The 20286-nt window shown below is 43.7% G+C and overlaps 63 non-coding genes across 63 annotated transcripts; 19 read left to right on the top strand and 44 right to left on the bottom strand.

Annotated features, from left to right (window-relative positions):
- Positions 1 to 452: 452 nt before the first annotated feature.
- On the bottom strand, positions 453 to 534 carry Trnan-guu (transfer RNA asparagine (anticodon GUU)). Its single transcript has one exon. It is a non-coding gene; the product is annotated as a tRNA-Asn (tRNA).
- A 183-nt stretch (positions 535 to 717) lies between these two features.
- Positions 718 to 790, top strand: Trnak-cuu (transfer RNA lysine (anticodon CUU)). The gene has a single exon. It is a non-coding gene; the product is annotated as a tRNA-Lys (tRNA).
- A 205-nt stretch (positions 791 to 995) lies between these two features.
- Trnaq-uug (transfer RNA glutamine (anticodon UUG)) lies at positions 996 to 1067 on the bottom strand. The gene has a single exon. It is a non-coding gene; the product is annotated as a tRNA-Gln (tRNA).
- A 7-nt stretch (positions 1068 to 1074) lies between these two features.
- Positions 1075 to 1156, bottom strand: Trnas-gcu (transfer RNA serine (anticodon GCU)). Its single transcript has one exon. It is a non-coding gene; the product is annotated as a tRNA-Ser (tRNA).
- Positions 1157 to 1617: 461 nt separating this feature from the next.
- Positions 1618 to 1689, bottom strand: Trnaq-uug (transfer RNA glutamine (anticodon UUG)). Its single transcript has one exon. It is a non-coding gene; the product is annotated as a tRNA-Gln (tRNA).
- An 893-nt stretch (positions 1690 to 2582) lies between these two features.
- Positions 2583 to 2655, top strand: Trnak-cuu (transfer RNA lysine (anticodon CUU)). Its single transcript has one exon. It is a non-coding gene; the product is annotated as a tRNA-Lys (tRNA).
- Positions 2656 to 2860: 205 nt separating this feature from the next.
- On the bottom strand, positions 2861 to 2932 carry Trnaq-uug (transfer RNA glutamine (anticodon UUG)). The gene has a single exon. It is a non-coding gene; the product is annotated as a tRNA-Gln (tRNA).
- Positions 2933 to 3481: 549 nt separating this feature from the next.
- Trnaq-uug (transfer RNA glutamine (anticodon UUG)) lies at positions 3482 to 3553 on the bottom strand. Its single transcript has one exon. It is a non-coding gene; the product is annotated as a tRNA-Gln (tRNA).
- A 7-nt stretch (positions 3554 to 3560) lies between these two features.
- Trnas-gcu (transfer RNA serine (anticodon GCU)) lies at positions 3561 to 3642 on the bottom strand. The gene has a single exon. It is a non-coding gene; the product is annotated as a tRNA-Ser (tRNA).
- Positions 3643 to 4446: 804 nt separating this feature from the next.
- On the top strand, positions 4447 to 4519 carry Trnak-cuu (transfer RNA lysine (anticodon CUU)). The gene has a single exon. It is a non-coding gene; the product is annotated as a tRNA-Lys (tRNA).
- Positions 4520 to 4724: 205 nt separating this feature from the next.
- Trnaq-uug (transfer RNA glutamine (anticodon UUG)) lies at positions 4725 to 4796 on the bottom strand. Its single transcript has one exon. It is a non-coding gene; the product is annotated as a tRNA-Gln (tRNA).
- Positions 4797 to 5067: 271 nt separating this feature from the next.
- Trnan-guu (transfer RNA asparagine (anticodon GUU)) lies at positions 5068 to 5140 on the top strand. The gene has a single exon. It is a non-coding gene; the product is annotated as a tRNA-Asn (tRNA).
- Positions 5141 to 5346: 206 nt separating this feature from the next.
- Positions 5347 to 5418, bottom strand: Trnaq-uug (transfer RNA glutamine (anticodon UUG)). Its single transcript has one exon. It is a non-coding gene; the product is annotated as a tRNA-Gln (tRNA).
- Positions 5419 to 5425: 7 nt separating this feature from the next.
- On the bottom strand, positions 5426 to 5507 carry Trnas-gcu (transfer RNA serine (anticodon GCU)). The gene has a single exon. It is a non-coding gene; the product is annotated as a tRNA-Ser (tRNA).
- Positions 5508 to 5968: 461 nt separating this feature from the next.
- Positions 5969 to 6040, bottom strand: Trnaq-uug (transfer RNA glutamine (anticodon UUG)). The gene has a single exon. It is a non-coding gene; the product is annotated as a tRNA-Gln (tRNA).
- A 7-nt stretch (positions 6041 to 6047) lies between these two features.
- Trnas-gcu (transfer RNA serine (anticodon GCU)) lies at positions 6048 to 6129 on the bottom strand. The gene has a single exon. It is a non-coding gene; the product is annotated as a tRNA-Ser (tRNA).
- A 461-nt stretch (positions 6130 to 6590) lies between these two features.
- On the bottom strand, positions 6591 to 6662 carry Trnaq-uug (transfer RNA glutamine (anticodon UUG)). The gene has a single exon. It is a non-coding gene; the product is annotated as a tRNA-Gln (tRNA).
- A 7-nt stretch (positions 6663 to 6669) lies between these two features.
- Positions 6670 to 6751, bottom strand: Trnas-gcu (transfer RNA serine (anticodon GCU)). The gene has a single exon. It is a non-coding gene; the product is annotated as a tRNA-Ser (tRNA).
- An 804-nt stretch (positions 6752 to 7555) lies between these two features.
- On the top strand, positions 7556 to 7628 carry Trnak-cuu (transfer RNA lysine (anticodon CUU)). The gene has a single exon. It is a non-coding gene; the product is annotated as a tRNA-Lys (tRNA).
- A 205-nt stretch (positions 7629 to 7833) lies between these two features.
- On the bottom strand, positions 7834 to 7905 carry Trnaq-uug (transfer RNA glutamine (anticodon UUG)). Its single transcript has one exon. It is a non-coding gene; the product is annotated as a tRNA-Gln (tRNA).
- A 271-nt stretch (positions 7906 to 8176) lies between these two features.
- On the top strand, positions 8177 to 8249 carry Trnak-cuu (transfer RNA lysine (anticodon CUU)). The gene has a single exon. It is a non-coding gene; the product is annotated as a tRNA-Lys (tRNA).
- A 548-nt stretch (positions 8250 to 8797) lies between these two features.
- Trnak-cuu (transfer RNA lysine (anticodon CUU)) lies at positions 8798 to 8870 on the top strand. Its single transcript has one exon. It is a non-coding gene; the product is annotated as a tRNA-Lys (tRNA).
- Positions 8871 to 9076: 206 nt separating this feature from the next.
- Positions 9077 to 9148, bottom strand: Trnaq-uug (transfer RNA glutamine (anticodon UUG)). The gene has a single exon. It is a non-coding gene; the product is annotated as a tRNA-Gln (tRNA).
- Positions 9149 to 9155: 7 nt separating this feature from the next.
- Trnas-gcu (transfer RNA serine (anticodon GCU)) lies at positions 9156 to 9237 on the bottom strand. The gene has a single exon. It is a non-coding gene; the product is annotated as a tRNA-Ser (tRNA).
- A 183-nt stretch (positions 9238 to 9420) lies between these two features.
- Positions 9421 to 9493, top strand: Trnak-cuu (transfer RNA lysine (anticodon CUU)). Its single transcript has one exon. It is a non-coding gene; the product is annotated as a tRNA-Lys (tRNA).
- A 205-nt stretch (positions 9494 to 9698) lies between these two features.
- Trnaq-uug (transfer RNA glutamine (anticodon UUG)) lies at positions 9699 to 9770 on the bottom strand. The gene has a single exon. It is a non-coding gene; the product is annotated as a tRNA-Gln (tRNA).
- Positions 9771 to 9777: 7 nt separating this feature from the next.
- Trnas-gcu (transfer RNA serine (anticodon GCU)) lies at positions 9778 to 9859 on the bottom strand. Its single transcript has one exon. It is a non-coding gene; the product is annotated as a tRNA-Ser (tRNA).
- Positions 9860 to 10042: 183 nt separating this feature from the next.
- Positions 10043 to 10115, top strand: Trnak-cuu (transfer RNA lysine (anticodon CUU)). Its single transcript has one exon. It is a non-coding gene; the product is annotated as a tRNA-Lys (tRNA).
- Positions 10116 to 10399: 284 nt separating this feature from the next.
- On the bottom strand, positions 10400 to 10480 carry Trnas-gcu (transfer RNA serine (anticodon GCU)). The gene has a single exon. It is a non-coding gene; the product is annotated as a tRNA-Ser (tRNA).
- Positions 10481 to 10663: 183 nt separating this feature from the next.
- Trnak-cuu (transfer RNA lysine (anticodon CUU)) lies at positions 10664 to 10736 on the top strand. Its single transcript has one exon. It is a non-coding gene; the product is annotated as a tRNA-Lys (tRNA).
- Positions 10737 to 10942: 206 nt separating this feature from the next.
- On the bottom strand, positions 10943 to 11014 carry Trnaq-uug (transfer RNA glutamine (anticodon UUG)). The gene has a single exon. It is a non-coding gene; the product is annotated as a tRNA-Gln (tRNA).
- Positions 11015 to 11021: 7 nt separating this feature from the next.
- Trnas-gcu (transfer RNA serine (anticodon GCU)) lies at positions 11022 to 11103 on the bottom strand. The gene has a single exon. It is a non-coding gene; the product is annotated as a tRNA-Ser (tRNA).
- A 183-nt stretch (positions 11104 to 11286) lies between these two features.
- On the top strand, positions 11287 to 11359 carry Trnak-cuu (transfer RNA lysine (anticodon CUU)). Its single transcript has one exon. It is a non-coding gene; the product is annotated as a tRNA-Lys (tRNA).
- A 205-nt stretch (positions 11360 to 11564) lies between these two features.
- On the bottom strand, positions 11565 to 11636 carry Trnaq-uug (transfer RNA glutamine (anticodon UUG)). Its single transcript has one exon. It is a non-coding gene; the product is annotated as a tRNA-Gln (tRNA).
- A 550-nt stretch (positions 11637 to 12186) lies between these two features.
- On the bottom strand, positions 12187 to 12258 carry Trnaq-uug (transfer RNA glutamine (anticodon UUG)). The gene has a single exon. It is a non-coding gene; the product is annotated as a tRNA-Gln (tRNA).
- A 7-nt stretch (positions 12259 to 12265) lies between these two features.
- Trnas-gcu (transfer RNA serine (anticodon GCU)) lies at positions 12266 to 12347 on the bottom strand. Its single transcript has one exon. It is a non-coding gene; the product is annotated as a tRNA-Ser (tRNA).
- Positions 12348 to 12808: 461 nt separating this feature from the next.
- On the bottom strand, positions 12809 to 12880 carry Trnaq-uug (transfer RNA glutamine (anticodon UUG)). Its single transcript has one exon. It is a non-coding gene; the product is annotated as a tRNA-Gln (tRNA).
- Positions 12881 to 13151: 271 nt separating this feature from the next.
- On the top strand, positions 13152 to 13224 carry Trnak-cuu (transfer RNA lysine (anticodon CUU)). The gene has a single exon. It is a non-coding gene; the product is annotated as a tRNA-Lys (tRNA).
- A 548-nt stretch (positions 13225 to 13772) lies between these two features.
- Positions 13773 to 13845, top strand: Trnak-cuu (transfer RNA lysine (anticodon CUU)). Its single transcript has one exon. It is a non-coding gene; the product is annotated as a tRNA-Lys (tRNA).
- Positions 13846 to 14051: 206 nt separating this feature from the next.
- Positions 14052 to 14123, bottom strand: Trnaq-uug (transfer RNA glutamine (anticodon UUG)). Its single transcript has one exon. It is a non-coding gene; the product is annotated as a tRNA-Gln (tRNA).
- Positions 14124 to 14130: 7 nt separating this feature from the next.
- On the bottom strand, positions 14131 to 14212 carry Trnas-gcu (transfer RNA serine (anticodon GCU)). Its single transcript has one exon. It is a non-coding gene; the product is annotated as a tRNA-Ser (tRNA).
- Positions 14213 to 14395: 183 nt separating this feature from the next.
- Positions 14396 to 14468, top strand: Trnak-cuu (transfer RNA lysine (anticodon CUU)). Its single transcript has one exon. It is a non-coding gene; the product is annotated as a tRNA-Lys (tRNA).
- A 205-nt stretch (positions 14469 to 14673) lies between these two features.
- On the bottom strand, positions 14674 to 14745 carry Trnaq-uug (transfer RNA glutamine (anticodon UUG)). The gene has a single exon. It is a non-coding gene; the product is annotated as a tRNA-Gln (tRNA).
- Positions 14746 to 14752: 7 nt separating this feature from the next.
- Trnas-gcu (transfer RNA serine (anticodon GCU)) lies at positions 14753 to 14834 on the bottom strand. The gene has a single exon. It is a non-coding gene; the product is annotated as a tRNA-Ser (tRNA).
- A 183-nt stretch (positions 14835 to 15017) lies between these two features.
- On the top strand, positions 15018 to 15090 carry Trnak-cuu (transfer RNA lysine (anticodon CUU)). The gene has a single exon. It is a non-coding gene; the product is annotated as a tRNA-Lys (tRNA).
- Positions 15091 to 15374: 284 nt separating this feature from the next.
- Trnas-gcu (transfer RNA serine (anticodon GCU)) lies at positions 15375 to 15455 on the bottom strand. The gene has a single exon. It is a non-coding gene; the product is annotated as a tRNA-Ser (tRNA).
- Positions 15456 to 15638: 183 nt separating this feature from the next.
- On the top strand, positions 15639 to 15711 carry Trnak-cuu (transfer RNA lysine (anticodon CUU)). Its single transcript has one exon. It is a non-coding gene; the product is annotated as a tRNA-Lys (tRNA).
- A 206-nt stretch (positions 15712 to 15917) lies between these two features.
- Trnaq-uug (transfer RNA glutamine (anticodon UUG)) lies at positions 15918 to 15989 on the bottom strand. Its single transcript has one exon. It is a non-coding gene; the product is annotated as a tRNA-Gln (tRNA).
- A 7-nt stretch (positions 15990 to 15996) lies between these two features.
- Trnas-gcu (transfer RNA serine (anticodon GCU)) lies at positions 15997 to 16078 on the bottom strand. Its single transcript has one exon. It is a non-coding gene; the product is annotated as a tRNA-Ser (tRNA).
- A 183-nt stretch (positions 16079 to 16261) lies between these two features.
- Trnak-cuu (transfer RNA lysine (anticodon CUU)) lies at positions 16262 to 16334 on the top strand. Its single transcript has one exon. It is a non-coding gene; the product is annotated as a tRNA-Lys (tRNA).
- Positions 16335 to 16539: 205 nt separating this feature from the next.
- Positions 16540 to 16611, bottom strand: Trnaq-uug (transfer RNA glutamine (anticodon UUG)). Its single transcript has one exon. It is a non-coding gene; the product is annotated as a tRNA-Gln (tRNA).
- Positions 16612 to 16618: 7 nt separating this feature from the next.
- Positions 16619 to 16700, bottom strand: Trnas-gcu (transfer RNA serine (anticodon GCU)). Its single transcript has one exon. It is a non-coding gene; the product is annotated as a tRNA-Ser (tRNA).
- A 461-nt stretch (positions 16701 to 17161) lies between these two features.
- Trnaq-uug (transfer RNA glutamine (anticodon UUG)) lies at positions 17162 to 17233 on the bottom strand. Its single transcript has one exon. It is a non-coding gene; the product is annotated as a tRNA-Gln (tRNA).
- Positions 17234 to 17240: 7 nt separating this feature from the next.
- Trnas-gcu (transfer RNA serine (anticodon GCU)) lies at positions 17241 to 17322 on the bottom strand. Its single transcript has one exon. It is a non-coding gene; the product is annotated as a tRNA-Ser (tRNA).
- A 461-nt stretch (positions 17323 to 17783) lies between these two features.
- Positions 17784 to 17855, bottom strand: Trnaq-uug (transfer RNA glutamine (anticodon UUG)). Its single transcript has one exon. It is a non-coding gene; the product is annotated as a tRNA-Gln (tRNA).
- Positions 17856 to 17862: 7 nt separating this feature from the next.
- Trnas-gcu (transfer RNA serine (anticodon GCU)) lies at positions 17863 to 17944 on the bottom strand. Its single transcript has one exon. It is a non-coding gene; the product is annotated as a tRNA-Ser (tRNA).
- Positions 17945 to 18127: 183 nt separating this feature from the next.
- Trnak-cuu (transfer RNA lysine (anticodon CUU)) lies at positions 18128 to 18200 on the top strand. The gene has a single exon. It is a non-coding gene; the product is annotated as a tRNA-Lys (tRNA).
- Positions 18201 to 18406: 206 nt separating this feature from the next.
- Trnaq-uug (transfer RNA glutamine (anticodon UUG)) lies at positions 18407 to 18478 on the bottom strand. Its single transcript has one exon. It is a non-coding gene; the product is annotated as a tRNA-Gln (tRNA).
- A 5-nt stretch (positions 18479 to 18483) lies between these two features.
- Trnas-gcu (transfer RNA serine (anticodon GCU)) lies at positions 18484 to 18567 on the bottom strand. The gene has a single exon. It is a non-coding gene; the product is annotated as a tRNA-Ser (tRNA).
- A 183-nt stretch (positions 18568 to 18750) lies between these two features.
- Trnak-cuu (transfer RNA lysine (anticodon CUU)) lies at positions 18751 to 18823 on the top strand. The gene has a single exon. It is a non-coding gene; the product is annotated as a tRNA-Lys (tRNA).
- A 205-nt stretch (positions 18824 to 19028) lies between these two features.
- On the bottom strand, positions 19029 to 19100 carry Trnaq-uug (transfer RNA glutamine (anticodon UUG)). The gene has a single exon. It is a non-coding gene; the product is annotated as a tRNA-Gln (tRNA).
- A 549-nt stretch (positions 19101 to 19649) lies between these two features.
- Trnaq-uug (transfer RNA glutamine (anticodon UUG)) lies at positions 19650 to 19721 on the bottom strand. The gene has a single exon. It is a non-coding gene; the product is annotated as a tRNA-Gln (tRNA).
- A 7-nt stretch (positions 19722 to 19728) lies between these two features.
- Positions 19729 to 19810, bottom strand: Trnas-gcu (transfer RNA serine (anticodon GCU)). The gene has a single exon. It is a non-coding gene; the product is annotated as a tRNA-Ser (tRNA).
- Between the last annotated feature and the right edge of the window lie 476 nt (positions 19811 to 20286).

The following is a 20286-nucleotide window of genomic DNA, read 5'->3' as shown; positions in this document are numbered from 1 at the left end:
TTACGCGAGTGCCCCAATTTTAAGTAATTTAAGGTGTGGTCAATTGTTGCGTAAGTCCAAGACAGCTTTAATAACGGAACCTAATAACGAATCAGCGCGGCTAGCTCAGTCAGTAGAGCATGAGACTCTTAATCTCAGGGTCATCGATTCGAACCCCACAATGGGCGTTTTCTGCTGCACTTTTAATTGCATTATGAACGCGCCGTGGAAATCACCAATTCCCCTCTAAGCATGAGTTCTGCCATAAACCTGGCAAATTTTGAAGAAATGACTTGAACGCATTCAAATATGGCTTAGTCAATTTTGAATAAATCAGCCTTTCCTTCACGTATTTTTCAAACAAAAGATTAAATCAGAATTCAAAAAGAAGGTCAGGTTCTACTGAGATTTAAACTCGGATCGCTGGATTCAAAGTCCAGAGTGCTAACCATTACACCATACAACCGAATGTGCGACGAAGATGGGATTCTAACCCACGCAGGCAGAGCCCAATGGATTAACAGTCCATCGCCTTAACCACTCGGCCACCTCGTCTGTTTCTGTACCACGTTTACTTTATGGAAAGCTAACATTGCTGAACCTGTTTTGACTCACGTAATTGTTTACCAGCCCAAACAGTAGGATTACGCGAGTGGCCCAATTTTAAGTAATCTTAGGTGTGGTCAATTGTTGTGTTAGTCCGAAAGGATTTTAATGGCGGAACCTAATAACGAATCAGCCCGGCTAGCTCAGTCGGTAGAGCATGAGACTCTTAATCTCAGGGTCGTGGGTTCGAGCCCCACGTTGGGCGTTTTCTGATAAACTTTTAATTGCATTACGAACGCGCCATGGAAATCACCAATTCTCCTCTAAGCATGAGTTCTGCCATAAACCTGGCAAATGTTGAAGAAATGACTTGAAAGCATTCAAATATGGCTTAGTCAATTTTAAATAAATCAGCCTTTCCTCACGTATTTTTTAAACAAAAGATTAAATAAGAATTCAAAAAGAAGGTCAGGTTCTACCGAGATTTGAACTCGGATCGCTGGATTCAAAGTCTAGAGTGCTAACCATTACACCATAGAACCGAATGTGCGACGAAGATGGGATTCGAACCCACGCGGGCAGAGCCCAATGGATTAGCAGTCCATCGCCTTAACCACTCGACCACCTCGTCTGTTTCTGTACCACGTCTACTTTATGGAAAGCTAACATTGCTGAACCTGTTTTGACTCACGTAACTATTTACCAGCCCAAACAGTAGGATTACGCGAGTGGCCCAATTTTAAGTAATTTTAGGTGTGGCCAATTGTTGTGTAAGTCCAAAACGGCTTTAATGGCGGAACCTAATAACGAATCAGCCCGGCTAGCTCAGTCGGTAGAGCATGAGACTCTTAATCTCAGGGTCATCGATTCAAACCCCACGTTGGGCGTTTTCTGCTGCACTTTTAATTGCATTATGAACGCGCCTTGGAAATCACCAATTCCCCTCTAAAAATGAGTCCTGCCAAAAACCTGGCAAATGTTGAAGAAATGACTTGAAAGCATTCAAATATGGCTTAGTCAATTTTAAATAAATCAGCCTTTCCTCACGTATTTTTTAAACAAAAGATTAAATAAGAATTCAAAAAGAAGGTCAGGTTCCACCGAGATTTGAACTCGGATCGCTGGATTCAAAGTCCAGAGTGCTAACCATTACACCATAGAATCGAATGTGCGAGGAAGATGGGATTCGAACCCACGCGGGCAGAGCCCAATTGATTAGCAGTCCATCGCCTTAACCACTCGGCCACCTCGTCTGTTTCTGTACCACGTCTACGTTATTGAAAGCTAACATTGCTGAACCTGTTTCGACTCACGTAACCTTTTACCAGCCCAAACAGTGGGATTACGCGAGTGCCCCAATTTTAAGTAATTTAAGGTGTGATCAATTGTTGCGTAAGTCCAAGACAGCTTTAATAACGGAACCTAATAACGAATCAGCCCGGCTAGCTCAGTCGGTAGAGCATGAGACTCTTAATCTCAGGGTCGTGGATTCGAGCCCCACAATGGGCGTTTTCTGCTGCACTTTTAATTGCATTATGAATGCGCCGTGGAAATCACCAATTCCCCTCTAAGCATGAGTCCTGCCAAAAACCTGGCAAATGTTGAAGAAATGACTTGAAAGCATTCAAATATGGCTTAGCCAATTTTAGATAAATTATCCCTTCCTCACGCATTTCTTAAACAAATGATTAAATCAGAGTTCAAAAGGAAAATCAGGTTCTACCGAGATTTGTACTCGGATCGCTGGGTTCAAAGTCCAGAGTGCTAACCATTACATCATAGAACCGAATGTGCGACGAAGTGGGATTCGAACCCAAGCGGGCAGAGCCCAATGGATTAGCAGTCCATCGCCTTAACCACTCGGCCACCTCGTCTGTTTTTGTACCACGTCTACTTTATGGAAAGCTAACATTGCTGAACCTGTTTTGACTCACGTAACTGTTTACCAGACCAAATAGTAGGATTATGCGAGTGACCCAATTTTAAGTAATCTTAGGTGTGGTCAATTGTTGTGTAAGTCCAAGACGGCTTTAATGGCGGAACCTATTAACGAATCAGCCCGGCTAGCTCAGTCGGTAGAGCATGAGACTCTTAATCTCAAGGTCGTGGGTTCGAGCCCCACGTTGGGCGATTTCTGCTGCACTTTTAATTGCATTATGAACGCGCCGTGGAAATCACCAATTCCCCTCTAAGCATGAGTTCTGCCATAAACCTGGCAAATTTTGAAGAAATGACTTAAAAGCATTCAAATATGGCTTAGTCAATTTTAAATAAATCAGCCTTTCCTCACGTATTTTTTAAACAAAAGATTAAAGAAGAATTCACAAAGAAGGTCAGGTTCTACCGAGATTTGAACTCGGATCGCTGGATTCAAAGTCCAGAGTGCTAACCATTACACTATAGAACCGAATGTGCGACGAAGTGGGATTCGAACCCACGCGGGCAGAGCCCAATGGATTAGCTGTCCATCGCCTTAACCACTCGGCCACCTCGTCTGTTTTTGTTCCACGTCTACTTTATGGAAAGCTAACATTGCTGAACCTGTTTTGACTCACGTAACTATTTACCAGCCCAAACAGTAGGATTACGCGAGTGGTCCAATTTTAAGTAATTTTAGGTGTGGCCAATTGTTGTGTAAGTCCAAGACGGCTTTAATGGCGGAACCTAATAACGAATCAGCCCGGCTAGCTCAGTCGGTAGAGCATGAGACTCTTAATCTCAGGGTCATCGATTCAAACCCCACGTTGGGCGTTTTCTGCTGCACTTTTAATTGCATTATGAACGCGCCTTGGAAATCACCAATTCCCCTCTAAACATGAGTCCTGCCAAAAACCTGGCAAATGTTGAAGAAATGACTTGAAAGCATTCAAATATGGCTTAGTCAATTTTAAATAAATCAGCCTTTCCTCACGTATTTTTTAAACAAAAGATTAAATAAGAATTCAAAAAGAAGGTCAGGTTCCACCGAGATTTGAACTCGGATCGCTGGATTCAAAGTCCAGAGTGCTAACCATTACACCATAGAACCGAATGTGCGACGAAGATGGGATTCGAACCCACGCGGGCAGAGCCCAATGGATTAGCAGTCCATCGCCTTAACCACTCGGCCACCTCGTCTGTTTCTGTACCACGTCTACGTTATGGAAAGCTAACATTGCTGAACCTGTTTCGACTCACGTAACCTTTTACCAGCCCAAACAGTGGGATTACGCGAGTGCCCCAATTTTAAGTAATTTAAGGTGTGATCAATTGTTGCGTAAGTCCAAGACAGCTTTAATAACGGAACCTAATAACGAATCAGCCCGGCTAGCTCAGTCGGTAGAGCATGAGACTCTTAATCTCAGGGTCGTGGATTCGAGCCCCACAATGGGCGTTTTCTGCTGCACTTTTAATTGCATTATGAATGCGCCGTGGAAATCACCAATTCCCCTCTAAGCATGAGTCCTGCCAAAAACCTGGCAAATGTTGAAGAAATGACTTGAAAGCATTCAAATATGGCTTAGCCAATTTTAGATAAATTATCCCTTCCTCACGCATTTCTTAAACAAATGATTAAATCAGAGTTCAAAAGGAAAATCAGGTTCTACCGAGATTTGTACTCGGATCGCTGGGTTCAAAGTCCAGAGTGCTAACCATTACATCATAGAACCGAATGTGCGACGAAGTGGGATTCGAACCCAAGCGGGCAGAGCCCAATGGATTAGCAGTCCATCGCCTTAACCACTCGGCCACCTCGTCTGTTTTTGTACCACGTCTACTTTATGGAAAGCTAACATTGCTGAACCTGTTTTGACTCACGTAACTGTTTACCAGCCCAAATAGTAGGATTATGCGAGTGACCCAATTTTAAGTAATCTTAGGTGTGGTCAATTGTTGTGTAAGTCCAAGACGGCTTTAATGGCGGAACCTATTAACGAATCAGCCCGGCTAGCTCAGTCGGTAGAGCATGAGACTCTTAATCTCAAGGTCGTGGGTTCGAGCCCCACGTTGGGCGATTTCTGCTGCACTTTTAATTGCATTATGAACGCGCCGTGGAAATCACCAATTCCCCTCTAAGCATGAGTTCTGCCATAAACCTGGCAAATTTTGAAGAAATGACTTAAAAGCATTCAAATATGGCTTAGTCAATTTTAAATAAATCAGCCTTTCCTCACGTATTTTTTAAACAAAAGATTAAATAAGAATTCACAAAGAAGGTCAGGTTCTACCGAGATTTGAACTCGGATCGCTGGATTCAAAGTCCAGAGTGCTCACCATTACACTATAGAACCGAATGTGCGACGAAGTGGGATTCGAACCCACGCGGGCAGAGCCCAATGGATTAGCTGTCCATCGCCTTAACCACTCGGCCACCTCGTCTGTTTTTGTTCCACGTCTACTTTATGGAAAGCTAACATTGCTGAACCTGTTTTAACTCACGTAGCTGTTTACCAGCCCAAATAGTAGGATTACGCGAGTGACCCAATTTTAAGTAATCTTAGGTGTGGTCAATTGTTGTGTAAGTCCAAGACGGCTTTAATGGCGGAACCTAATAACGAATTAGCCCGGCTAGCTCAGTCGGTAGAGCATGAGACTGTTAATCTCAAGGTCGTGGGTTCGAACCCCACGTTGGGCGTTTTCTGATAAACTTTTAATTGCATTATGAACGCACCATGAAAATCACCAATTCTCCTCTAAGCATGAGTTCTGCCATAAACCTGGCAAATTTTGAAGAAATGACTTGAAAGCATTCAAATATGGCTTAGTCAATTTTAATTAAATCAGCCTTTCCTTCACGTATTTTTCAAACAAAAGATTAAATAAGAATTCAAAAAGAAGGTCAGGTTCTACCGAGATTTGAACTCGGATCGCTGGATTCAAAGTCCAGAGTGCTAACCATTACACCATAGAACCGAATGTGCGACGAAGATGGGATTCGAACCCACGCGGGCACAGCCCAATGGATTAGCAGTCCATCGCCTTAACCACTCGGCCACCTCGTCTGTTTCTGTACCACGTCTACTTTATGGAAAGCTAACATTGCTGAACCTGTTTTGACTCACGTAACCTTTTACCAGCCCAAACAGTGGGATTACGCGAGTGCCCCAATTTTAAGTAATTTAAGGTGTGGTCAATTGTTGCGTAAGTCCAAGACAGCTTCAATAACGGAACCTAATAACGAATCAGCCCGGCTAGCTCAGTCGGTAGAGCATGAGACTCTTAATCTCAGGGTCGTGGATTCGAGCCCCACAATGGGCGTTTTCTGCTGCACTTTTAATTGCATTATGAACGCGCCGTGGAAATCACCAATTCCCCTCGAAGCATGAGTCCTGCCAAAAACCTGGCAAATGTTGAAGAAATGACTTGAAAGCATTCAAATATGGCTTAGTCAATTTTAAATAAATCAGCCTTTCCTCACGTATTTTTTAAACAATAGATTAAATAAGAATTCAAAAAGAAGGTCAGGTTCTACCGAGATTTGAACTCGGATCGCTGGACTCAAAGTCCAGAGTGCTAACCATTACACCATAGAACCGAATGTGCGACGAAGATGGGATTCGAACCCACGCGGGCAGAGCCCAATGGATTAGCAGTCCATCGCCTTAACCACTCGGCCACCTCGTCTGTTTCTGTACCACGTCTACGTTATGGAAAGCTAACATTGCTGAACCTGTTTCGACTCACGTAACCTTTTACCAGCCCAAACAGTGGGATTACGCGAGTGCCCCAATTTTAAGTAATTTAAGGTTTGGTCAATTGTTGCGTAAGTCCAAGACAGCTTTAATAACGGAACGTAATAACGAATCAGCCCGGCTAGCTCAGTCGGTAGAGCATGAGACTCTTAATCTCAGGGTCGTGGATTCGAGCCCCACAATGGGCGTTTTCTGCTGCACTATTAATTGCATTATGAACGCGCCGTGGAAATCACCAATTCCTCTCTAAGCATGAGTCCTGCCAAAAACCTGGCAAATGTTGAAGAAATGACTTGAAAGCATTCAAATATGGCTTAGTCAATTTTAAATAAATCAGCCTCTCCTCACGTATTTTTTACACAAAAGATTAAATAAGAATTCAAAAAGAAGGTCAGGTTCTACCGAGATTTGAACTCGGATCGCTGGATTCAAAGTCCAGAGTGCTAACCATTACACCATAGAACCGAATGTGCGACGAAGATGGGATTCGAACCCACGCGGGCAGAGCCCAATGGATTAGCAGTCCATCGCCTTAACCACTCGGCCACCTCGTCTGTTTCTGTACCACGTCTACGTTATGGAAAGCTAACATTGGTGAACCTGTTTCGACTCACGTAACCTTTTACCAGCCCAAACAGTGGGATTACGCGAGTGCCCCAATTTTAAGTAATTTAAGGTTTGGTCAATTGTTGCGTAAGTCCAAGACAGCTTTAATAACGGAACCTAATAACGAATCAGCCCGGCTAGCTCAGTCGGTAGAGCATGAGACTCTTAATCTCAGGGTCGTGGATTCGAGCCCCACAATGGGCGTTTTCTGCTGCACTTTTAATTGCATTATGAACGCGCCGTGGAAATCACCAATTCCCCTCTAAGCATGAGTCCTGCCAAAAACCTGGCAAATGTTGAAGAAATGACTTGAAAGCATTCAAATATGGCTTAGCCAATTTTAGATAAATCATCCCTTCCTCGTGCATTTCTTAAACAAATGATTAAATCAGAGTTCAAAAGGAAAATCAGGTTCTACCGAGATTTGTACTCGGATCGCTGGGATCAAAGTCCAGAGTGCTAACCATTACATCATAGAACCGAATGTGCGACAAAGTGGGATTCGAACCCAACCGGGCAGAGCCCAATGGATTAGCAGTCCATCGCCTTAACCACTCGGCCACTTCGTCTGTTTTTGTACCACGTCTACTTTATGGAAAGCTAACATTGCTGAACCTGTTTTGGCTCACGTAACTGTTTACCAGCCCAAATAGTAGGATTACGCGAGTGACCCAATTTTAAGTAACCTTAGGTGTGGTCAATTGTTGTGTAAGTCCAAGACGGCATTAATGGCGGAACCTATTAACGAATCAGCCCGGCTAGCTCAGTCGGTAGAGCATGAGACTCTTAATCTCAAGGTCGTGGGTTCGAACCCCACGTTGGGCGATTTCTGCTGCACTTTTAATTGCATTATGAACGCGCCGTGGAAATCACCAATTCCCCTCTAAGCATGAGTTCTGCCATAAACCTGGCAAATTTTGAAGAAATGACTTAAAAGCATTCAAATATGGCTTAGTCAATTTTAAATAAATCAGCCTTTCCTCACGTATTTTTTAAACAAAAGATTAAATAAGAATTCAAAAAGAAGGTCAGGTTCTACCGAGATTTGAACTCGGATCGCTGGATTCAAAGTCCAGAGTGCTAACCATTAGACCATAGAACCGAATGTGCGACGAAGTGGGATTCGAACCCACGCGGGCAGAATCCAATGGATTAGCTGTCCATCGCCTTAACCACTCGGCCACCTCGTCTGTTTTTGTTCCACGTCTACTTTATGGAAAGCTAACATTGCTGAACCTGTTTTGACTCACGTAACTGTTTACCAGCCCAAATAGTAGGATTACGCGAGTGACCCAATTTTAAGTAATCTTAGGTGTGGTCAATTGTTGTGTAAGTCCAAGACGGCTTTAATGGCGGAACCTAATAACGAATCAACCCGGCTAGCTCAGTCGGTAGAGCATGAGACTCTTAATCTCAAGGTCGTGGGTTCGAGCCCCACGTTGGGCGATTGCTGCTGCACTTTTAATTGCATTATGAACGCGCCGTGGAAATCACCAATTCCCCTCTAAGCATGAGTTCTGCCATAAACCTGGCAAATTTTGAAGAAATGACTTGAAAGCATTCAAATCTGGCTTAGCCAATTTTAGATAAATTATCCCTTCCTCACGCATTTCTTAAACAAATGATTAAATAAGAATTCAAAAAGAAGGTCAGGTTCTACCAAGATTTGAACTCGGATCGCTGGATTCAAAGTCCAGAGTGCTAACCATTAGACCATAGAACCGAATGTGCGACGAAGTTGGATTCGAACCCACGCGGGCAGAGCCCAATGGATTAGCAGTCCATCGCCTTGACCACTCGGCCACCTCGTCTGTTTCTGTACCACGTCTACGTTATGGAAAGCTAACATTGCTGAACCTGTTTCGACTCACGTAACCTTTTACCAGCCCAAACAGTGGGATTACGCGAGTGCCCCAATTTTAAGTAATTTAAGGTATGATCAATTGTTGCGTAAGTCCAAGACGGCTTTAATGGCGGAACCTAATAACGAATCAGCCCGGCTAGCTCAGTCGGTAGAGCATGAGACTCTTAATCTCAAGGTCGTGGGTTCGAGCCCCACGTTGGGTGATTTCTGCTGCACTTTTAATTGCATTATGAACGCGCCGTGGAAATCACCAATTCCCCTCTAAGCATGAGTTCTGCCATAAACCTGGCAAATTTTGAAGAAATGACTTGAAAGCATTCAAATATGGCTTAGTCAATTTTGAATAAATCAGCCTTTCATTCACGTATTTTTCAAACAAAAGATTAAATAAGAATTCAAAAAGAAGGTCAGGTTCTACCGAGATTTGAACTCGGATCGCTGGATTCAAAGTCCAGAGTGCTAACCATTACACCATAGAACCGAATGTGCGACGAAGATGGGATTCGAACCCACGCGGGCACAGCCCAATGGATTAGCAGTCCATCGCCTTAACCACTCGGCCACCTCGTCTGTTTCTGTACCACGTCTACTTTATGGAAAGCTAACATTGCTGAACCTGTTTTGACTCACGTAACTATTTACCAGCCCAAACAGTAGGATTACGCGAGTGGCCCAATTTTAAGTAATCTTAGGTGTGGTCAATTGTTGTGTAAGTCCAAGACGGCTTTAATGGCGGAAGCTAATAACGAAACAGCCCGGCTAGCTCAGTCGGTAGAGCATGAGACTCTTAATCTCAGGGTCGTGGGTTCGAGACCCGCGTTGGGCGTTTTCTGATAAACTTTTAATTGCATTACGAACGCACCGTGGAAATCACCAATTCTCCTCTAAGCATGAGTTCTGCCATAAACCTGGAAAATTTTGAAGAAATGACTTGAAAGCATTCAAATATGGCTTAGTCAATTTTAAATAAATCGGCCTTTCCTCACGTATTTTTTAAACAAAAGATTAAGTAAGAATTCAAAAAGAAGGTCAGGTTCTGCCGAGATTTGAACTCGGATCGCTGGATTCAAAGTCCAGAGTGCTAACCATTACACCATAGAACCGAATGTGCGACGAAGATGGGATTCGAACCCACGCGGGCAGAGCCCAATGGATTAGCTGTCCATCGCCTTAACCACTCGGCCACCTCGTCTGTTTTTGTTCCACGTCTACTTTATGGAAAGCTAACATTGCTGAACCTGTTTTGACTCACGTAACTGTTTACCAGCCCAAATAGTAGGATTACGCGAGTGACCCAATTTTAAGTAATCTTAGGTGTGGTCAATTGTTGTGTAAGTCCAAGACGGCTTTAATGGCGGAACCTAATAACGAATCAACCCGGCTAGCTCAGTCGGTAGAGCATGAGACTCTTAATCTCAAGGTCGTGGGTTCGAGCCCCACGTTGGGCGATTTCTGCTGCACTTTTAATTGCATTATGAACGCGCCGTGGAAATCACCAATTCCCCTCTAAGCATGAGTTCTGCCATAAACCTGGCAAATTTTGAAGAAATGACTTGAAAGCATTCAAATCTGGCTTAGCCAATTTTAGAAAAATTATCCCTTCCTCACGCATTTCTTAAACAAATGATTAAATAAGAATTCAAAAAGAAGGTCAGGTTCTACCAAGATTTGAACTCGGATCGCTGGATTCAAAGTCCAGAGTGCTAACCATTAGACCATAGAACCGAATTTGCGACGAAGTGGGATTCGAACCCACGCGGGCAGAGCCCAATGGATTAGCAGTCCATCGCCTTAACCACTCGGCCACCTCGTCTGTTTCTGTACCACGTCTACGTTATGGAAAGCTAACATTGCTGAACCTGTTTCGACTCACGTAACCTTTTACCAGCCCAAACAGTGGGATTACGCGAGTGCCCCAATTTTAAGTAATTTAAGGTGTGATCAATTGTTGCGTAAGTCCAAGACGGCTTTAATGGCGGAACCTAATAACGAATCAGCCCGGCTAGCTCAGTCGGTAGAGCATGAGACTCTTAATCTCAAGGTCGTGGGTTCGAGCCCCACGTTGGGCGATTTCTGCTGCACTTTTAATTGCATTATGAACGCGCCGTGGAAATCACCAATTCCCCTCTAAGCATGAGTTCTGCCATAAAACTGGCAAATTTTGAAGAAATGACTTGAAAGCATTCAAATATGGCTTAGTCAATTTTGAATAAATCAGCCTTTCCTTCACGTATTTTTCAAACAAAAGATTAAATAAGAATTCAAAAAGAAGGTCAGGTTCTACCGAGATTTGAACTCGGATCGCTGGATTCAAAGTCCAGAGTGCTAACCATTACACCATAGATCCGAATGTGCGACGAAGATGGGATTCGAACCCACGCGGGCACAGCCCAATGGATTAGCAGTCCATCGCCTTAACCACTCGGCCACCTCGTCTGTTTCTGTACCACGTCTACTTTATGGAAAGCTAACATTGCTGAACCTGTTTTGACTCACGTAACTATTTACCAGCCCAAACAGTAGGATTACGCGAGTGGCCCAATTTTAAGTAATCTTAGGTGTGGTCAATTGTTGTGTAAGTCCAAGACGGCTTTAATGGCGGAACCTAATAACGAAACAGCCCGCCTAGCTCAGTCGGTAGAGCATGAGACTCTTAATCTCAGGGTCGTGGGTTCGAGACCCACGTTGGGCGTTTTCTTATAAACTTTTAATTGTATTACGAACGCACCGTGGAAATCACCAATTCTCCTCTAAGCATGAGTTCTGCCATAAACCTGGAAAATGTTGAAGAAATGACTTGAAAGCATTCAAATATGGCTTAGTCAATTTTATATAAATCGGCCTTTCCTCACGTATTTTTTAAACAAAAGATTAAGTAAGAATTCAAAAAGAAGGTCAGGTTCTGCCGAGATTTGAACTCGGATCGCTGGATTCAAAGTCCAGAGTGCTAACCATTACACCATAGAACCGAATGTGCGACGAAGATGGGATTCGAACCCACGCGGGCAGAGCCCAATGGATTAGCAGTCCATCGCCTTGACCACTCGGGGACCTTGTCTGTTTCTGTACCACGTCTACGTTATGGAAAGCTAACATTGCTGAACCTGTTTCGACTCACGTAACCTTTTACCAGCCCAAACAGTGGGATTACGCGAGTGCCCCAATTTTAAGTAATTTAAGGTGTGGTCAATTGTTGCGTAAGTCCAAGACAGCTTTAATAACGGAACCTAATAACGAATCAGCCCGGCTAGCTCAGTCGGTAGAGCATGAGACTCTTAATCTCAGGGTCGTGGATTCGAGCCCCACAATGGGCGTTTTCTGCTGCACTTTTAATTGCATTATGAACGCGCCGTGGAAATCACCAATTCCCCTCGAAGCATGAGTCCTGCCAAAAACCTGGCAAATGTTGAAGAAATGACTTGAAAGCATTCAAATATGGCTTAGTCAATTTTAAATAAATCAGCCTTTCCTCACGTATTTTTTAAACAAAAGATTAAATAAGAATTCAAAAAGAAGGTCAGGTTCTACCGAGATTTGAACTCGGATCTCTGGATTCAAAGTCCAGAGTGCTAACCATTACAGCATAGAACCGAATGTGCGACGAAGATGGGATTCGAACCCACGCGGGCAGAGCCCAATGGATTAGCTGTCCATCGCCTTAACCACTCGGCCACCTCGTCTGTTTTTGTTCCACGTCTACTTTATGGAAAGCTAACATTGCTGAACCTGTTTTGACTCACGTAACTGTTTACCAGCCCAAACAGTGGGATTACGCGAGTGCCCCAATTTTAAGTAATTTAAGGTGTGGTCAATTGTTGCGTAAGTCCAAGACAGCTTTAATAACGGAACCTAATAACGAATCAGCCCGGCTAGCTCAGTCGGTAGAGCATGAGACTCTTAATCTCAGGGTCGTGGATTCGAGCCCCACAATGGGCGTTTTCTGCTGCACTTTTAATTGCATTATGAACGCGCCGTGGAAATCACCAATTCCCCTCGAAGCATGAGTCCTGCCAAAAACCTGGCAAATGTTGAAGAAATGACTTAAAAGCATTCAAATATGGCTTAGTCAATTTTAAATAAATCAGCCTTTCCTCACGTATTTTTTAAACAAAAGATTAAATAAGAATTCAAAAAGAAGGTCAGGTTCTACCGAGATTTGAACTCGGATCGCTGGATTCAAAGTCCAGAGTGCTAACCATTAGACCATAGAACCGAATGTGCGACGAAGTGGGATTCGAACCCACGCGGGCAGAATCCAATGGATTAGCTGTCCATCGCCTTAACCACTCGGCCACCTCGTCTGTTTTTGTTCCACGTCTACTTTATGGAAAGCTAACATTGCTGAACCTGTTTTGACTCACGTAACTGTTTACCAGCCCAAATAGTAGGATTACGCGAGTGACCCAATTTGAAGTAATCTTAGGTGTGGTCAATTGTTGTGTAAGTCCAAGACGGCTTTAATGGCGGAACCTAATAACGAATCAACCCGGCTAGCTCAGTCGGTAGAGCATGAGACTCTTAATCTCAAGGTCGTAGGTTCGAGCCCCACGTTGGGCGATTTCTGCTGCACTTTTAATTGCATTATGAACGCGCCGTGGAAATCACCAATTCCCCTCTAAGCATGAGTTCTGCCATAAACCTGGCAAATTTTGAAGAAATGACTTGAAAGCATTCAAATCTGGCTTAGCCAATTTTAGATAAATTATCCCTTCCTCACGCATTTCTTAAACAAATGATTAAATAAGAATTCAAAAAGAAGGTCAGGTTCTACCAAGATTTGAACCCGGATCGCTGGATTCAAAGTCCAGAGTGCTAACCATTAGACCATAGAACCGAATGTGCGACGAAGTTGGATTCGAACCCACGCGGGCAGAGCCCAATGGATTAGCAGTCCATCGCCTTAACCACTCGGCCACCTCGTCTGTTTCTGTACCACGTCTACGTTATGGAAAGCTAACATTGCTGAACCTGTTTCGACTCACGTAACCTTTTACCAGCCCAAACAGTGGGATTACGCGAGTGCCCCAATTTTAAGTAATTTAAGGTATGATCAATTGTTGCGTAAGTCCAAGACGGCTTTAATGGCGGAACCTAATAACGAATCAGCCCGGCTAGCTCAGTCGGTAGAGCATGAGACTCTTAATCTCAAGGTCGTGGGTTCGAGCCCCACGTTGGGTGATTTCTGCTGCACTTTTAATTGCATTATGAACGCGCCGTGGAAATCACCAATTCCCCTCTAAGCATGAGTTCTGCCATAAACCAGGCAAATTTTGAAGAAGTGACTTGAAAGCATTCAAATATGGCTTAGTCAATTTTGAATAAATCAGCCTTTCCTTCACGTATTTTTCAAACAAAAGATTAAATAAGAATTCAAAAAGAAGGTCAGGTTCTACCGAGATTTGAACTCGGATCGCTGGATTCAAAGTCCAGAGTGCTAACCATTACACCATAGAACCGAATGTGGGACGAAGATGGGATTCGAACCCACGCGGGCACAGCCCAATGGATTAGCAGTCCATCGCCTTAACCACTCGGCCACCTCGTCTGTTTCTGTACCACGTCTACTTTATGGAAAGCTAACATTGCTGAACCTGTTTTGACTCACGTAACTATTTACCAGCCCAAACAGTAGGATTACGCGAGTGGCCCAATTTTAAGTAATCTTAGGTGTGGTCAATTGTTGTGTAAGTCCAAGACGGCTTTAATGGCGGAAGCTAATAACGAAACAGCCCGGCTAGCTCAGTCGGTAGAGCATGAGACTCTTAATCTCAGGGTCGTGGGTTCGAGACTCGCGTTGGGCGTTTTCTGATAAACTTTTAATTGCATTACGAACGCACCGTGGAAATCACCAATTCTCCTCTAAGCATGAGTTCTGCCATAAACCTGGAAAATTTTGAAGAAATGACTTGAAAGCATTCAAATATGGCTTAGTCAATTTTAAATAAATCGGCCTTTCCTCACGTATTTTTTAAACAAAAGATTAAGTAAGAATTTAAAAAGAAGGTCAGGTTCTGCCGAGATTTGAACTCGGATCGCTGGATTCAAAGTCCAGAGTGCTAACCATTACACCATAGAACCGAATGTGCGACGAAGATGGGATTCGAACCCACGCGGGCAGAGCCCAATGGATTAGCTGTCCATCGCCTTAACCACTCGGCCACCTCGTCTGTTTTTGTTCCACGTCTACTTTATGGAAAGCTAACATTGCTGAACCTGTTTTGACTCACGTAACTGTTTACCAGCCCAAATAGTAGGATTACGCGAGTGACCCAATTTTAAGTAATCTTAGGTGTGGTCAATTGTTGTGTAAGTCCAAGACGGCTTTAATGGCGGAACCTAATAACGAATCAACCCGGCTAGCTCAGTCGGTAGAGCATGAGACTCTTAATCTCAAGGTCGTGGGTTCGAGCCCCACGTTGGGCGATTTCTGCTGCACTTTTAATTGCATTATGAACGCGCCGTGGAAATCACCAATTCCCCTCTAAGCATGAGTTCTGCCATAAACCTGGCAAATTTTGAAGAAATGACTTGAAAGCATTCAAATCTGGCTTAGCCAATTTTAGAAAAATTATCCCTTCCTCACGCATTTCTTAAACAAATGATTAAATAAGAATTCAAAAAGAAGGTCAGGTTCTACCAAGATTTGAACTCGGATCGCTGGATTCAAAGTCCAGAGTGCTAACCATTAGACCATAGAACCGAATGTGCGACGAAGTGGGATTCGAACCCACGCGGGCAGAGCCCAATGGATTAGCAGTCCATCGCCTTAACCACTCGGCCACCTCGTCTGTTTCTGTACCACGTCTACGTTATGGAAAGCTAACATTGCTGAACCTGTTTCGACTCACGTAACCTTTTACCAGCCCAAACAGTGGGATTACGCGAGTGCCCCAATTTTAAGTAATTTAAGGTGTGATCAATTGTTGCGTAAGTCCAAGACGGCTTTAATGGCGGAACCTAATAACGAATCAGCCCGGCTAGCTCAGTCGGTAGAGCATGAGACTCTTAATCTCAAGGTCGTGGGTTCGAGCCCCACGTTGGGCGATTTCTGCTGCACTTTTAATTGCATTATGAACGCGCCGTGGAAATCACCAATTCCCCTCTAAGCATGAGTTCTGCCATAAAACTGGCAAATTTTGAAGAAATGACTTGAAAGCATTCAAATATGGCTTAGTCAATTTTGAATAAATCAGCCTTTCCTTCACGTATTTTTCAAACAAAAGATTAAATAAGAATTCAAAAAGAAGGTCAGGTTCTACCGAGATTTGAACTCGGATCGCTGGATTCAAAGTCCAGAGTGCTAACCATTACACCATAGAACCGAATGTGCGACGAAGATGGGATTCGAACCCACGCGGGCACAGCCCAATGGATTAGCAGTCCATCGCCTTAACCACTCGGCCACCTCGTCTGTTTCTGTACCACGTCTACTTTATGGAAAGCTAACATTGCTGAACCTGTTTTGACTCACGTAACTATTTACCAGCCCAAACAGTAGGATTACGCGAGTGGCCCAATTTTAAGTAATCTTAGGTGTGGTCAATTGTTGTGTAAGTCCAAGACGGCTTTAATGGCGGAACCTAATAACGAAACAGCCCGGCTAGCTCAGTCGGTGGAGCATGAGACTCTTAATCTCAGGGTCGTGGGTTCGAGACCCACGTTGGGCGTTTTCTGATAAACTTTTAATTGTATTACGAACGCACCGTGGAAATCACCAATTCTCCTCTAAGCATGAGTTCTGCCATAAACCTGGAAAATGTTGAAGAAATGACTTGAAAGCATTCAAATATGGCTTAGTCAATTTTATATAAATCGGCCTTTCCTCACGTATTTTTTAAACAAAAGATTAAGTAAGAATTCAAAAAGAAGGTCAGGTTCTGCCGAGATTTGAACTCGGATCGCTGGATTCAAAGTCCAGAGTGCTAACCATTACACCATAGAACCGAATGTGCGACGAAGATGGGATTCGAACCCACGCGGGCAGAGCCCAATGGATTAGCAGTCCATCGCCTTGACCACTCGGCCACCTTGTCTGTTTCTGTACCACGTCTACGTTATGGAAAGCTAACATTGCTGAACCTGTTTCGACTCACGTAACCTTTTACCAGCCCAAACAGTGGGATTACGCGAGTGCCCCAATTTTAAGTAATTTAAGGTGTGGTCAATTGTTGCGTAAGTCCAAGACAGCTTTAATAACGGAACCTAATAACGAATCAGCCCGGCTAGCTCAGTCGGTAGAGCATGAGACTCTTAATCTCAGGGTCGTGGATTCGAGCCCCACAATGGGCGTTTTCTGCTGCACTTTTAATTGCATTATGAACGCGCCGTGGAAATCACCAATTCCCCTCGAAGCATGAGTCCTGCCAAAAACCTGGCAAATGTTGAAGAAATGACTTGAAAGCATTCAAATATGGCTTAGTCAATTTTAAATAAATCAGCCTTTCCTCACGTATTTTTTAAACAAAAGATTAAATAAGAATTCAAAAAGAAGGTCAGGTTCTACCGAGATTTGAACTCGGATCGCTGGATTCAAAGTCCAGAGTGCTAACCATTACAGCATAGAACCGAATGTGCGACGAAGATGGGATTCGAACCCACGCGGGCAGAGCCCAATGGATTAGCTGTCCATCGCCTTAACCACTCGGCCACCTCGTCTGTTTTTGTTCCACGTCTACTTTATGGAAAGCTAACATTGCTGAACCTGTTTTGACTCACGTAACTGTTTACCAGCCCAAACAGTGGGATTACGCGAGTGCCCCAATTTTAAGTAATTTAAGGTGTGGTCAATTGTTGCGTAAGTCCAAGACAGCTTTAATAACGGAACCTAATAACGAATCAGCCCGGCTAGCTCAGTCGGTAGAGCATGAGACTCTTAATCTCAGGGTCGTGGATTCGAGCCCCACAATGGGCGTTTTCTGCTGCACTTTTAATTGCATTATGAACGCGCCGTGGAAATCACCAATTCCCCTCGAAGCATGAGTCCTGCCAAAAACCTGGCAAATGTTGAAGAAATGACTTGAAAGCATTCAAATATGGCTTAGTCAATTTTAAATAAATCAGCCTTTCCTCACGTATTTTTTAAACAAAAGATTAAATAAGAATTCAAAAAGAAGGTCAGGTTCTACCGAGATTTGAACTCGGATCGCTGGATTCAAAGTCCAGAGTGCTAACCATTACAGCATAGAACCGAATGTGCGACGAAGATGGGATTCGAACCCACGCGGGCAGAGCCCAATGGATTAGCTGTCCATCGCCTTAACCACTCGGCCACCTCGTCTGTTTTTGTTCCACGTCTACTTTATGGAAAGCTAACATTGCTGAACCTGTTTTGACTCACGTAACTGTTTACCAGCCCAAAGAGTAGGATTACGCGAGTGACCCAATTTTAAGTAATCTTAGGTGTGGTCAATTGTTGTGTAAGTCCAAGACGGCTTTAATGGCGGAACCTAATAACGAATCAGCCCGGCTAGCTCAGTCGGTAGAGCATGAGACTCTTAATCTCAAGGTCGTGGGTTCGAGCCCCACGTTGGGCGATTTCTGCTGCACTTTTAATTGCATTATGAACGCGCCGTGGAAATCACCAATTCCCCTCTAAGCATGAGTTCTGCCATAAACCTGGCAAATTTTGAAGAAATGACTTGAAAGCATTCAAATATGGCTTAGTCAATTTTGAATAAATCAGCCTTTCCTTCACGTATTTATCAAACAAAAGATTAAATAAGAATTCAAAAAGAAGGTCAGGTTCTACCGAGATTTGAACTCAGATCGCTGGATTCAAAGTCCAGAGTGCTAACCATTACACCATAGAACCGAATGTGCTACGAAGATGGGATTCGAACCCACGCGGGCACAGCCCAATGGATTAGCAGTCCATCGCCTTAACCACTCGGCCACCTCGTCTGTTTCTGTACCACGTCTACTTTATGGAAAGCTAACATTGCTGAACCTGTTTTGACTCACGTAACTGTTTACCAGCCCAAATAGTAGGATTATGCGAGTGACCCAATTTTAAGTAATCTTAGGTGTGGTCAATTGTTGTGTAAGTCCAAGACGGCTTTAATAGCGGAACCTAATAACGAAACAGCCCGGCTAGCTCAGTCGGTAGAGCATGAGACTCTTAATCTCAGGGTCGTGGGTTCGAGACCCACGTTGGGCGTTTTCTGATAAACTTTTAATTGCATTACGAACGCACCGTGGAAATCACCAATTCCCCTCGAAGCATGAGTCCTGCCAAAAACCTGGCAAATGTTGAAGAAATGACTTGAAAGCAATCAAATATGGCTTAGTCAATTTTAAATAAATCAGCCTTTCCTCACGTATTTTTTAAACAAAAGATTAAATAAGAATTCAAAAAGAAGGTCAGGTTCTACCGAGATTTGAACTCGGATCGCTGGATTCAAAGTCCAGAGTGCTAACCATTACAGCATAGAACCGAATGTGCGACGAAGATGGGATTCGAACCCACGCGGGCAGAGCCCAATGGATTAGCATTTCATCGCCTTAACCACTCGGCCACCTCGTCTGTTTCTGTACCACGTCTACGTTATGGAAAGCTAACATTGCTGAACCTGTTTCGACTCACGTAACCTTTTACCAGCCCAAACAGTGGGATTACGCGAGTGCCCAATTTTAAGTAATTTAAGGTTTGGTCAATTGTTGCGTAAGTCCAAGACAGCTTTAATAACGGAACCTAATAACGAATCAGCCCGGCTAGCTCAGTCGGTAGAGCATGAGACTCTTAATCTCAGGGTCGTGGATTCGAGCCCCACAATGGGCGTTTTCTGCTGCACTATTAATTGCATTATGAACGCGCCGTGGAAATCACCAATTCCCCTCTAAGCATGAGTCCTGCCAAAAACCTGGCAAATGTTGAAGAAATGACTTGAAAGCATTCAAATATGGCTTAGTCAATTTTAAATAAATCAGCCTCTCCTCACGTATTTTTTAAACAAAAGATTAAATAAGAATTCAAAAAGAAAGTCAGGTTCTACCGAGATTTGAACTCGGATCGCTGGATTCAAAGTCCAGAGTGCTAACCATTACACCATAGAACCGAATGTGCGACGAAGATGGGATTCGAACCCACGCGGGCAGAGCCCAATGGATTAGCAGTCCATCGCCTTAACCACTCGGCCACCTCGTCTGTTGCTGTACCACGTCTACGTTATGGAAAGCTAACATTGCTGAACCTGTTTCGACTCACGTAACCTTTTACCAGCCCAAACAGTGGGAATACTCGAGTGCCCCAATTTTAAGTAATTTAAGGTTTGGTCAATTGTTGCGTAAGTCCAAGACAGCTTTAATAACGGAACCTAATAACGAATCAGCCCGGCTAGCTCAGTCGGTAGAGCATGAGACTCTTAATCTCAGGGTCGTGGATTCGAGCCCCACAATGGGCGTTTTCTGCTGCACTTTTAATTGCATTATGAACGCGCCGTGGAAATCACGAATTCCCCTCTAAGCATGAGTCCTGCCAAAAACCTGGCAAATGTTGAAGAAATGACTTGAAAGCATTCAAATATGGCTTAGCCAATTTTAGATAAATCATCCCTTCCTCACGCATTTCTTAAACAAATGATTAAATCAGAGTTCAAAAGGAAAATCAGGTTCTACCGAGAT

The sequence above is a fragment of the Hydractinia symbiolongicarpus genome, chromosome 14 (assembly GCF_029227915.1).
Source record: "Hydractinia symbiolongicarpus strain clone_291-10 chromosome 14, HSymV2.1, whole genome shotgun sequence".
Taxonomy (NCBI): Eukaryota; Metazoa; Cnidaria; class Hydrozoa; order Anthoathecata; family Hydractiniidae; genus Hydractinia; species Hydractinia symbiolongicarpus.
The sequence above is the reverse complement of the archived record's forward strand: the minus strand, read 5'-3'. Positions and strand labels throughout refer to the sequence as shown.